This window comes from Sarcophilus harrisii, chromosome 3, assembly GCF_902635505.1.
Source record: "Sarcophilus harrisii chromosome 3, mSarHar1.11, whole genome shotgun sequence".
NCBI classification, from domain to species: Eukaryota; Metazoa; Chordata; class Mammalia; order Dasyuromorphia; family Dasyuridae; genus Sarcophilus; species Sarcophilus harrisii.
In genome coordinates this window covers 346261470-346276125 of record NC_045428.1, presented here as the reverse complement: position 1 = coordinate 346276125, position 14656 = coordinate 346261470, and the positions used below count along the sequence as shown (strand labels likewise).

At 31.1% G+C, this 14656-nt stretch overlaps 1 protein-coding gene across 1 annotated transcript in view; it reads left to right on the top strand.

The window, feature by feature from the left end:
• LRP1B (LDL receptor related protein 1B) overlaps positions 1-14656 on the top strand; it is a 2378573-nt gene that overhangs the window by 1890361 nt on the left and 473556 nt on the right. The window lies entirely within an intron of this gene.

The following is a 14656-nucleotide window of genomic DNA, read 5'->3' as shown; positions in this document are numbered from 1 at the left end:
ATGGATTGAGACCTCAAGAGGGGAAATAAAAGATAATTTTAAAGAATATGTTTTTTTTTTAAAGTAGTTACCCTACAAAATAGGATAAACAGAAAAAGAAATCATAGGTCTCCAGGAAAAAATAGGATGAAGTGTGTGGGGGGAACCCTTACCTGTTATAATCAGTGACACACAAAAATTAAATCTGCTTAAAACTTTTGAATGCAGCTCTCAATGAAATGGACTGAATTTGCAAATTGTTGATAGTATGGCACAATAATAACATTCATTTTGTGGAGGAAAATACCAATTTTCTAGAAATCCTAAACTAAAATATTTGCTTTAATCTAAGCCATTCTCCATTATGTGTTGCAATTTTGAACTTCAGTTTTTGCCTTCATTCTTCTCCTTCAAGAGATTTTATTTATGACCTAGTTTTAACGGTTTTTAAAAATTAAAAAAATAACTTTTATTTATTTCTTGGAACTGTATTGGAATTTCTTATATTTGCTTCCATGATATCTCAGAAATCTCTCTAAGCCAAAGGGTATGGGCATTTTTGTCCATAATTCTCTTTGTATAATTTCAAATTACTTTCCACAATTCCACCAACAATCTATTATTATTTCCATCCTTCAACACTGCATATTTGTCCTTTTTGCCATCTTTGCCAATTTACTGAGTATTAGGTGAATCCTGGGTTGCTGTGACTTTCAGTTGCCTTATTATTATTATTTGGAGCATCCTTTCTTATGGTTTCTAATAGTTTGAAATTCTGTTGAGTAGTATTCATATCTTTTGACCACTGATGTACTGCATAATTGCTTTTGGTCCTATATATTTTCAGTTAATTATCTACATACCTTCAATATCTATCCTAATTGAATTAATTTTTTGTGCAAAAGCTTTTAAATTTCATATAATTGAAATTACCTAGTTTATCTTTTGTTACCTATTCTCTTCATGTATGCTTACCAAAAAGGCTATTTTATGGAGAACTCTCACAGGGCAAGCACTCCTGAGGTAGTCAGAAAAAGAGATACAAGGACACTCTCAAGGTCTCTCCTAAAAACTTTATAATTGATTGTATTACATGGGAGACACTGACACAGGACCCCCCAGGATGACATGCCCTCATCAGAGAAGGTTCTGTTTGAGCACTTTAAGTATGAGCAAAGCAGAATCGAAATAGCTCAGAAGAAACATGAGATGCACAAAGTTAGAGGACCCATACCAAATGTTCATGGGGACTATTCTGTCCTCTGTTCTGAGGCAGAGCATTCTGAGCTTGTATGGGTCTGATCAGCCACAGTTGAACACATTCAACTCTAACATGATGTCATTTTGGTTTTCTTCAAGAATGAAGGATAACAGTCTTACCTTCATGATAGATAATAATTGAAAAGGAAATCAATACAGTTTAAAAAAACAAAATCCCTTAAAAAATAAAACCTTTAAGCTTTTCCCCTTTGGATAATATTTGACATGCAAATGAGAAAACAATTATCAAGCCTGATAACTTCTGGTCATGTGTCTCAATTCCAAGATGAAGTGGCTTTGAAGAAATAAGCATGTACTTCTAGTCACCTAAAGTCATCACATTGTAACTATATATAATGTTGGGCCAGCACATAAGTGTAGGCAACTCTGTCCACCCAAAAAGAGAGTACCAAGAAAGAGAGGATGTCATTAATGGGTCTTGCTTCTAGCCGTTCTATTATTTCTGGTCATTTATAAAACAAAGTTCATCCAAAATACCTTTCTTCTTCCTGGTTACATATGTCCTATACTTCATGTCTTCTAAGGCTAGTAATATAATCCTGTACCATAATAACAACAAAATAGCATTTACATAGTACTTGAAGCTTTGCAAAGTACTTTATGAATATTACCTCATTTGTTCCTATAATAACCTTATGACATAGGTGCTATTGTCATTCTCTTTTGATGATGAATACTATTTATAAACTAAGGCAGAAAAGAGTTTTGTGATTTACGAAGGGACACAGAGCAAGTATATTAGGCAAGGTGAATGCAGGGCCAGCACTCTTATACATGATGCCTCCTGCTTGCCTAATCAATAAAGCTGTGCCCTGAAATCAACATAGAAATATGTTTGCCTTGTAAATAGCAAAACTATTTTTTTCTATAATGATAAAGAAGAATCTATGGATTCTACACATATCTCTATAGTATCTTCTAGAATGTTTATTTTCTCTGAAATTTTTGAATTTCAAATTCTATTTCAAGTCAATGGTCATGTTTCTAAAGCTATCTTTTTAAGAGATAAACCAACATTCACTTGTGAATATCATAAGAATAGAAAACTATCACCTACAAATGTCATGTGGACATTTGCTCTTCTCCTTCCCAACATTTATTCTGGTTGGAACCAAATATATTTTTCTTCCAAATAGCTAAAAAGTAACATAATAAATTCAATGGTGATGAGGATGATGGTAAGAGGGAAAAGAGGTTCTTAACAAGAACTATAATCAACAAGTACAATTTAAAGTGAGGTTAATTTTATCTCAACTTCAGTAAGAACTTTTGAATAATCAGATCTGTTTCAAATTTATATGAACTTTCTGAATAGTTGATGAAGTACTCCAAAAGGAGTCTATGTAAGGACTAATCCCAGAAATGTTTGAGAAAAGTATTTTGCCTTAGGTGGGATGTTGGAGTAGATAAGGCATAGCAATATTGCCAACTTCATGATTTTAAAATCTATAATTATAAAACTTGAGGATTCTAAAATTTTTTTAACAGTCATTCGAGTTACTATAAATATCTTATTTATTAATGCCTTAAAATGTATTTTTGAAAATTTCAGTTTTTAGTCATTTTAGCCAATTGCTTTTTTGTGTATTTTTCCTTTTTCTGACTTCAAAAACTATTTAGTTTTGAGCTTCATGAGCATAAAGTGGTATAATTATATATATATATATATATATATATAAAATTATATATTTATACCACTATATATGTGTGTGTGTATATATATATATATATATATATATATATATATATATATATATATAGGTATAGATAAAGAGAGATAGATATATGACTAAATTATTGTCATGGTCCTCAATAGAACACAAGGTAGGAAATCACTCTCATTTTATATAGAACATAAGCCAATTTTTCAAAAATCATAATTCATAGAATATTTCTATTTAATTTTGTAAGTCTTGGTTTCTGTTATATAAATTCATTTTACTTTTACAATTGTTTTCATATCCAGCATTACACAATCAAATGCTTTTTGTATCATCTATGGATATTTATAAGTAAATTTATAGTTTAAATACATTGCTCAAGCAAATGTGAATATTCTGAAATTTGAGTTACATTCTTAGCAAAAATGTTTTAATTATCAGAGGTTGAAAATGTGTCAAATAAAGATATTTATCCAAGCTGTTCAACAATTTCACATTTTTGAATGTGTAATTATTAGAGTAAATGGAGGTTATGTGGGTAGTGTCATAGTATAAATAAAACCAAATTTATCTGAAACAGCATGAATTTGAGTATTATTGATTCTATTTCCACATAAGTCTATTTCTTTGAAGAATGTGTTAGGAAGCTTCCAGGTCATGTTTTAAATCAACAGAATTAACTCTTTCTGTTAGCAGTATCTTTAAAATGACCAGCATGTCACTGATGCTAAGCTTTTGTGATTTGAACATTTCCAATCCTAAACTGTGAAAAGTAGTTTGCTTTAATGACCTCAAGATAGAAATGATGTATTTAAAAATAGTCTCAAAGGCATTCTTAATAATTGGAGAGATCAAGTTTAAATATGGGCAATAGTTAATATATTTTTCAGAATTACAACATTCCTTTTTAAAAATGGATCTCTATTTTTGTAGCATATCAAAGACAGAACCCATTAAAGCAATCAAATCCTACTCTAGTTCAGGACAAAATGTTAACCATTCTGCCATTCATTCTTTCTTTTATTACACCTCATTATTGTCTCTTTAGATTCTTACTTTTTTGTTAAGAATGATTTCCTGCCTTATGGCTATCTGGAGGAACACAGTCGAAGGGTAAAGAATTAATTAAAGTTGTGATGGGACAATTAGTAGTAAGTGTGAACTGTTAAAGCATCTCCTCAGATGTTTTATAGCTTCTGAGGCTTATCTTCTCCTCAAATGTCAAATACTGACCACCTGTTATCTATTATTATAACATTATCTAAGCAGACTGACAGAAAGCAATCTGGTCTCCTGTGATTGGACTAGTGAAGCAATTGACAGGCTGTTTCTGAAAAGGTAAATTGTCAAAGCTAAATGAGATGGTAAATAGAAACCAAAGCAGGTGTTTAATGGAGGGGAAATACTATTAACGTAGCCCCGGAAGTTCTTAGATAAATATATTGTTTATGCTCTTTTTATGATATTCACTTTGTTTCAGTATTCAAAGATAACTTCAGAAACAATATTTTATGTAATATAGTTTTAAATTACAAAAATAATTCCTATGAATTTCTTGACTCTTTAATAAATCAAGGAATATATGTGGCTTGACAAAGAGAATTAAAGGAAAGGAAATCTGAAGAACTACACCAGTTGTAGTAAAAACATAAAACTGGGTAATGTTTTGAACTAAATGGATCTTTGATCTGAAATTTGCAAATGCAAGTGAGTTGAAATAGAAAAGAAGCCAGCCTAGGAAGGGTGGCAGGAAGTATCAGATCTCAGACAGTTGCTACTATTATGTTATATCTAGAACATCATATTACAAGATTTCTTCTGAATGCTAAATAACACTGAATTTCTAATATTGCTTCTTCAATTATTGATTTGTTGCCTGTCTGTTCTCCAGGAAAGTCAGTTGAAGATCAGCATGACAATATTTATAGGCTGCATCTCATCTGCAGGATGTAATCCATCTTCGTTAAGTTCAGTAAAAGTGATAGATGGCGTTTGGCAGTGTAATGATGTGATCACTCTAGCGGTTCCTCTTTAAATCATAAGCTGTTGCTTTCTGTTGTATAGATATTTAATCAGTTATACACCCCATTACTGATTTAATTTAGAATGTCAGTGGCAAGTGAATAATGTGAGTATTTGTATATTAATATCATATTGTATTAATGTTCCCTTCATTTGTGTGCTATTCATTTGAAAATCATAAACTGTTGCTTCATGGCTAGAATACATTTAATCAGGCTATAGACATTTAATACCTTTATTGTTTTAATTTAATCTTCCAGGAAAATAAGTTTATTTCTTTTTATGTCTCATCTTTTATGCTTTCTTCCTTTTTTTCACCTTAGATATCACACCTCTAATCTACTATAGGAAGCAATTTATTTAATTCTATGAGATTTAAAAATATTCGGATTTTACTTATCAAATTCTAATCTATGAGTAGAAACTTAAAATATATGGATGATGGAAGCATGACAACTGATCTAAACATGTTTGAAAGAACTGTGGTTATACATATGGTTAATCGCCTATGTCCTGAATCCTAAAAAAACAAAAAACAAAAGCAAAAAAGAGCCTTTTTAATGGGTAAAGTCTCTCTTGTTACTGGTCAAGCTTTCCATGGGGTTAAATACAAGTCAATCTCATCAATCTCATTTAAAATATTTTTTCCCCTTCTTATTCAATTACTTTTTTTTAAGCACTTTTTTTGTGCTCTGAATAAAATACTTGTTGATTTCTAGAAATATAAATATATGATTTCCTACTTTAAACCCTAGTATTTGAATTAAGATATTTGTATATTTCATGTTTTTTCTTTGTGTTCTCTTAGATACTATATGAGTAAAGGAGAGAAGAAATCAACATGCAGGAGCAAGAAAATAATTTAATTATCACAAATCATTTAGCCATTTTGTCTTTTTGGCTTTTCTCAGTGGGGGCAGGGGGAAGCATGCTTTTGATATGAATTATTTTGCTTTATTTTCCCAGGGGAAAAAAAATTCCATTGTTTCTAAGTTATTATGCTCACTCTTCTGGTTTAATGGAAATATTAAAATATAATTATGTTTCTTATTTCTATAATCTTTCATATTGTTATTTTTTTCTGCCCTTAATATTAAATAGTAAAATTTGTTTTGGATCTGTATTTACACACATATATAAAATAATATACAAAAGTCCAGTGATGATGTGCTTTTATATTTTGTATATATTTAGAGCTGGAAAAGACCAGAAGGTGTCTGGTGCAACTACATTATTTAACAAATGGGAAAGCTGAGGTGCAAGAGGTTAGGTGAAAGTATTGGTGATACAACTAGAAAGCATTTGACAGAGGATTTGTACTTCTTCACTTTAAACCCTATCCATTACACAATGTTGATAGAGTTGAATTTGTGATCATTACCTTACATATTTTCACTTTGCTTCTGGATATCTTCTTGGAATCATCAGCTTCACCTTCATATTTGCTTTTCTTTTCACTTTACTTAATTTTATTTTGCTTATTTTCCCTACTTTTCCACATTAAAAAAATCTCTTTATTTCCCGGTGTTATACATATACATTGGTTATATGTAATTTACTTTTGAATACTTGTCTTTTCCCATCTGTTTCCTTCCTTCACACTTGTTTCAATATCCCTGAGAAGTAAGTGGTGATGAAATTGGTAACTGAATTTGTGAAACTAGTGCACCCTTAGAGAACAAAAACACAAATAACCACGAAAGATTATTCTCAATCTACAAAGTGTCAGAAATGATGTTTCTTCCATCTGTGTGAAAATTGTTCTTAAAGGCAGGCACTTTAAGGGATTGAAAGCTGGTTAATTCTTAACACTTTCTTCTAGAGTTAGCATATCGAGCTTTTTAAAGTAATGTGGTGTTTTTTTCCCCCATCAATTAAAAAAAAAAGAATAACAAAGGGAATTGAGTCAGTGTGTTTTCTCAGGTTTGAATACTCACTTCAACCTATTGTGCTGCCTAAGTTTTATTATGATTATTATCATTATTGTTTCATTATCCTGCCTAATTCTAAGGCATTTTTTGAATACTCTGAAAGAACAGTTTACTTAATTATGAACTTCTGAGACTAGAAAAAAAATAGCTCAAGACATTAAAGAGAGTAGTCAGTTCCAACCAGAGGAATTACTGAAGGAACCCTTTATAACCCAGAATTTAGAAAAGGAAATGTCAGAGAAAGACCTGCATCATTTGGAAATGCAGCATGATAAGTATTTCTGTTGGTGAAATGAATTGACAGATTTGAACATCTGCATTTCTATAATCAGTGTAGACATCCTTATTCTTGAATTTGAACCTGAGCAGAGCATTGCCACTGTCTCTTCTGATCATGAATCTTGGATATTGCCAAATAGTATCCAGATTTTCAAGTAAAAAGATGAATGTGAAAAAAAGTAGCCAAAAAGAATTGTGTGCAATGAATTTATATTTTCAATTCAGTATTCTCAGATTTCTAAATAAATAGATTCAAATTTAGAAAGTAGTAATATTACTTTAATTATATTTTCTAGTAGTAGATTTAATTGTTAACTATTTTTTTGCTGAGATGTCTGTGTTGGTAGTTCTGGAAAGCTACTCATAATGAGAATGGGTTAAATAGATAACTCTGTGTGTGTGTGTGTGTGTGTGTGTGTGTGTGTATGTATGTGTGTAATGAAAGGTATAGTACCCTTCAAACTCTAAAGAAATAAGGAGGGAAGGAAATAGGATAAAATGGGGTATAGAAATATGCATAGATTTATGACTGTGAGACAAGGTGTGTAGATTAATAGGAAAGGATAAAGAGGAAACTAATAGATGACATGGGAAGAGGTGGAACACAGAAGGGTATTTAGATTAACAGGAGTGGGATAAGGTATGTAGATGAATGGAAAAAAGAGAAGAATAGGGTAGAAAGAGAAGATAAGGAAGGGATTCAAAGATGGGGGAGGTTAAGAAATAGCAAGGCAAATTAAGGAGTAGAATTAAAAATAGAAGAGTTAGTAGGGATAGTATATAAAAGATTTACACAAATATAGTAAAGATCAGGAATAGGATTTACTAGGATTTACTAGTAATCATTAATCTCAGAAAAAGACAAAGTTGAAGATTCAATCAAGAGAGAAATCCACATTATATGTCAGCCAAATTAATATTGTTTTTGATACATGTCTACATATGTATACATGTGTTTGTGTGAAAGAGAAAAGAAATATATAATTCAGGTAGAAAAAAAGGTGCCTATGTTCATTAAAATTCTTCCATTCATTTTCTTTTTTTGATTAAAACAGGGCTTCTTTAATATTGCACTTACAACCCATTTTCACCTGAAAAATTTTTATGTGAGTCTGTGTATGTAAGTATATAAAATAGGTATACAAATCAGATAATTATTGAGAATTAAATCATAATTTTGTAACTTCCACATTCAATAACAAGACCCTACATGGAGTCAAGTACCACAGATTAAGAAGCTAGGAAATAAAGTAATTGATCATTCCATGAGCATTTATTGACCAGCTTCTGTGTTCCAGAATCTGTAGTATTAATGAAGATGCAAAGTCTTAAATGAAACAGTCTTTAACCTTCTGGAGCCCTCTTTTTTTAAGGGGGCAAGCTGAGATCTATTTTATGAAGAAATGCTTTTTACTGCCTCTATCATTGTTGTCACAATCATCAAAAATAGTGTATTTCTGTGGGTACTTGTTCAAGGTAATAGACATAGACAATGTCATCTAGATGAGAAGAGTATCCAGATTGGTGAATATAAGACCTTTATCAGAAGCACTGTCTGTAAATTTTTGCCCAACTTTGTACTTTCCTTTTAATCTCATTTCTATTGGTTTTATTTGTCTAAAACCTTTTTAATTTAATGTTACTAAAGTTGTTCCATTTTGCCTTTCATAATATCCTCTAGTTTTTCTTTGGTCATAAGTTCCTCACTTCTCTAAAGAACTAGATAAATTATCCCTTCTTCTCCTAATTTGCTTATGGTATTCTTTATGCAGAAATCACATACCCATTTTGACCTCATTTTGTTATGGGGTGTGAGATGTAGATCTATGATGAGTTTCTGACGTTATTTTCCAGTTTTCCCAGAAATTTTTGTTAAATAGTGAATTCTTATCCCAGAAACTGGAATTTGGAGGTTTATTATTATAAAACTAGATTGCCGTAGGCCATGATTATTGTGTCATGTGTATTTGATCTATTCCATTCCTCCATCACTCTATTTTTAAGCCAGTGCCAAATGGATCTGATTACTGCTGCTTTTTAAAAGAGTTTTAGTTTCTGGTCCTGCTAAGCTACCATCCTTTGTAAATTTTTTTCCATTAATTCTCTCAGTAATCTTGACCATTTGTTCTCCTAGGTGAATTTTGTTATTATTATTCTAGTTCTATAAAATAATTTTTTTTTAGCAGTTTGGTGTGATACTCAACAAGTAAACCAATTTACGCAGAATTCTCATTTTTATTATATTAGTTTGGCCTATCCATGAGCAACTGATTTTTTTCCAATTGTTTAGATCTAATTTTATTTATGTAAGAAGTGTTTTATAATTGTATTCATATAGTTCTTGGGTTTTTTTTGGGCAGATAGATACCCAAGTAGTTTATTTTGTCTATAGTTTTAAATGGAATTTCTCTTTCCATCTTTTGCTCCTGGGCTTTGTCAGTAATATATAAAAATATTGATGATTTGTGTGGGTTTATTTTATATCCTACAAATTTGCTAAAAATGAATAATGTTTCCAGTATGTTTTGTATGATTGCCTAGGATTATCTAAGACTATCATCATCTCATCTGTAAAGACTGATAGTTTTATTTTCTCATTGCCTATTTTAATTCCTTTAATTTCTTTTTCCTTTCTTGGTGCTAAAGCCAATGTTTTTAGTATAATATTGAATGATAGTGATGATAATGTGCATCATTTTTTTACCCCTGATTTTATTGTGAATGCTTACAGTTATTTTGGATAAATATTGCTTGTTACTTTAAGGAAAGCTCCATTTATCCTAATGTTTTCTAATGTTTTAAATAGAAATGGGTGCTGTATTTTGTCAAAAGCTTTTTCTGCTTCTATTGAGATTATCATATGATTTCTGTTGGTGTTATTATTGATATGTCAATTATAGTAATAGTTTTCCTGAAATTGACCGAGCCCTGCATGCCTGGTATAAATTACACTTGATCATGGTGTATTATCCTACTGATAAGTTGTTGAAATCTCTTTGCTAATATTTTATTTCAAATTTTTGTATCAATATTTATTAGGGAGATTATTCTGTAATTTTTTTTCTCTGTTTTGGCTTTTCCTGATTTAGGTATCACTACTATATTTGTGTCATAGAAGGAATTTGTCAGGATTCCTTTTTTACCTATTTTTGCTAATTGTTTACTTAGTATTAGAATTAATTGTTCTATAAATGTTTGGCAGAATCAATGTAGCCCTGGAGGTTTTTTCCTTAGGGAGTTCATTGATGGCTTGTTCAATTTATTTTTCTAAAATAGCACTATTTAAGTAGTTTATTTCCTCTTCTGTTAATCTGGGCAATTTATATTTTTGTAAATAGTCATCCATTTTGGAGAGATTGCCAGATTTGTTGTCATACAGCTGGACAAAATAGCATCTAATTTCTTTTTTTAATTTCTTTTTTAATTGGTGGTAAGTTCATTCTTTTTTCATTTTGATATTGGTGATTTGGCTTTTTTCTTTCATTCTTTTAAATCAAATTAACCAAAGATTTATCTATTTTGTTGATTTTTCTTTTTCTTTTTCATAAAACCAATTCTTAGTTTTATTAGTTAATTCAATAGTTTTCTTAGTTTTAATTTTATTAATCTCTCATTTGAGGTTCAGAATTTCTAATTTGGTATTTAAATTGGGGGTGTCAATTTGTTCTTTTTTCAGCTTTTTAAAATTTGCATTCCCAATTCATTGATGTCCTCTTTCTGCATATTATTCATGTAGCTATTTAGAGATTTAAAGTTGCCCCTAAGAACTGCTTTGACTGCATCTCACAGGTCTTGATTTGTTGTCTCATTATTGTTATTCTCTTGGATGAAATTATAGATTGTTTCTGTGATTTGTTGTTTGACTCACTCATTGTTTAGAATTAGATTATTTAATTTCCAATTGATTTTTAGTTTATCTTTCCCTGACCTTTTATTGAATAATTTTTATTGCATGTCAATCTGAAAAGGGAGTATTTATGATTTCTGCCTTTCTGCATTTGATTGTGAGGTTTTTACACCTTAATACATGGTCAGTTTTTGTGTAAATGCCATGACTGCTGAGAAAAAAAGGAGTTTTCCTTTTGTCTCTATTGCCAATTTTCTCCATAGGTGTATCATATTTATATTTAGTTTTTTTTTTTTTTTTTTTTTTTTTAGGATCCTATTATCCTCCCTAGTTTCTTTCTTGTTTATTTTGTGGTTATATTTTTCTGATTCTGAGAGGGGAAGATTGAGGCCCTTCACTAATACAGTTTTACTTTTAGCTAAAGTACAATGCATTTTATTTCCGTTTTTTTACTTTTATTCTGTAAGTGTCTCTCTGTGTCAAATGTGTTTTTTCTAAACATATGTAGGATTCTGTTTTTCAAGCCACTCTGCTATTTGTTTCCATTTTACTGGAAAGTTCATCCATTCATATTCACAATTATGATTAGCAGCTCTGTATTTCCCTCTATCTTATTTTCTCCTCTGTAAGGACAACTGCCCTTAATAGTTTTTTGTTGTTGTTGTTGTTGTTGTTGTTTGGACCCACCCAACACTACTTTATCTTTTATCATCCTTCCCTGCTTCTTTTGCCTTTATTTTTCCTAGTGTTTCTGCCCTCCTTTCTATACTTTTATATCCCTTCATTTTTCTTTTTTCTTTCTCTTTTTACTTCTTTATAAGTTTATGTAAATTTCTATGCCCAACAAAATAATTAAGTTATTTCCTCTTTGGGCCAAAACTGATGAGATCAAGTTTCAAACAATGCTCATCCCCTTCCCTTCTTTCCCTCCTTTGTAAGAAGTCTTTTGTGCCTCTTCATGTGATCTAATTTGTCCCATTATATCTGTCCTTTCCTCTTCTTCCAGGACAGACTTTTTCCAAACCTGTAATACCTTTTTTTATATATATTCACTTCAGAGGCCATGTACAACCCCACCCTCTGTCCATGTGATGCCCCCCTCTGTCTGTCCAGTAATAGATACTTCTCAAAAGTTACAGATATCATTTTCCAATATATATTTCCCCCCCTCCCATTTACCTTTCTATGCTTCTCTTAAGTCCTGTGTTTGTAGATTAAATTTTCCATTGAGGTCTGTTTTGTTTTTTAATAGAAATGATTGAAAGTGTCTTACTTCATTGAAGCTCCATCACCTCCTCTGAAAGATGATGCTGAGTCTCACTGCGAAGTTAATTCTTGTTTGTAACCAAAGCTCCTTTGCCTTCCAGAATAGGGGATTCCAGGTCCTCTGATTCTTTATTGTAGAAGCTGCAAGATCCTGGCTAATCTTAACTGTTGCTCCTTGATATTTGAATTGTTTTTGTCTGGCAGCTTGCAGTATTTTTTCCTTCAGATTGTAGTTCTGGAGTTTCAAAACAATGTTCCTTGTGATTTTCCTTGTGGAATCCCTTTCCAAAGGTGAACAGTGTATTCTTTCAATGAGTATTTCTCCCTTTGTTTCAAGAATATCTGGAATATTTCCTTGAGGATCTCTTGAAGTATGCTATCCAGATTCTTTTTTTGGTCATGGCCTTCAGGTACATCAGTCATTTTTAAGTTGTCTCTTCCGGTTCTATTTTCCAGGTTGGCTGTTTTTCCAATGAGATATTTTATATTTTCTTCCATTTTTTCATTCTTTTTTCTTCGTTTGCTTAATTCTTCTGTTTCATAAAATCATCAGCTTCCATTTTTCCTGTTCTAATTTTTAATGTGTGATTTTCTTCAGTTAACTTTTGTATCTCTTTTTCCATTTGGTTAATTCTACTTTGAAGATGTTGTTTTTAAATGATGTTTTTATTAGTGCTGAATCCTGACACTTCCCTATTAGTGAAAATGATAATGCCAATCTATTCAATCTAAGATGATACTAGTGTATTTGCTGCATCATATAGCTAACTTGTCTTAAACTATTTAAAAATCCACAGATTTATTTTTTTAAAAATGCTAAGTGATGTTTTAGGGGCAATAAAATTATGGAATTAAAGGGTTATAGTGTCTGCATTATCCAGGAGATATCATTCCATGAATGGACATGAATGTATAAAGAAACCTTCTGAGTAAAGATTTTTTTTCTTTTTTAAACAAATGAGTAGAAGTGCTGGTAACAGCTTCAGATAAAAAAAATAGACCATTTAAATTGACAATGTCATTGCTTAAAAGTGTTTTTTTGTAGTATTATTTATATCAACTGTTATGTCTGTTTTCATTGTCAGCATGAGATTTCTAAGAAATTCTTTCCCAAAGCATTATTTTATGTAAAATATACATGTAGACACACATCATTATTAAAAGATTAGATTTAAAATGTAACAATATTAAGAACTTCTAGGTAAGTTATTAGTAACCTTATTCACATAAGTAATAATGACCAGGAAAATCTACTTGTCATAAAATATGATAACAGGAACATTGTAAAAAGAAAAAGAAACTCAGAAATACTTATTTATTTTGTTTTTTTCTTTTTTTATTATAGCTTTTTATTTATAAGATATATGCATGGGTAATTTTTCAGCATTGACAATTCCAAATCCTTTTGTTCCAATTTTTCCCCTCCTTCTCCCCACCACCTCCCCCAGATGGCAGGTTGAGCAATACATGTTAAATATGTTAAGGTATAAGTTAAATACAATATATGTATACATGTCCATACAGTTATTTTGCTGTACAAAAAGAATCCAACTTTGAAATAATGTACAATTAACCTATGAAGGAAATCAAAAATGCAGGAAGACAAAAATAGAGGGATTGGGAATTCTATGTAGTGGTTCATACTCGTTTCCCAGAGTTCTTTTGCTGAGTGTAGCTGGTTCAATTCATTACTGCTCTATTGGAACTGATTTGGTTCATCTCATTGTTGAAGAGAGTCAGGTCCATCAGAATTGATCATCATATAATATTGTTGTTGTAGTATATAATGATCTCCTGGTCCTGCTCATTTCACTCAGCATTAGTTCACGTAAGTCTCTCCAGGCCTTTCTGAAATCATCCTGTTGGCCATTTCTTACAGACCAATAATATTCCATAATATTCATATACCACAATTTATTCAGCCATTCTCCAATTAATGGGTATCCACTCAGTTTCCAGTTTCTGACACTACAAAGAGGGCCTCCACAAATATTCTTGCACATACAGGTCCTTTTCCCTTCTTTAAGATCTCTTTGGGATATTAGCCCAGTAGAAACACTGCTGGATCAAAGAGTATGCACAGTTTGATAACTTTTTGAGTATAGTTCCAAACTGCTCTCCAGAATGGCTGGATGTATTCACAATTCCACCAACAATGTATCAGTGTCCCTGTTTTCCCACATCCCCTCCAACATTCTGCATTATCTTTCCCTGTCATTCTAGCCAATCTGACAGGTTTGTTGTGGTATCTCAAAATTACTTATTCATTTTAAAAACCATCAAAATGAGCTTAAGTCAACTGTTAGACCCTATATGAAACTGAACTGAACCCGCACATTATTAAAAAATAAGAGATATCTGGAATTCTTCTGAATTATTCAAAAAGGAAA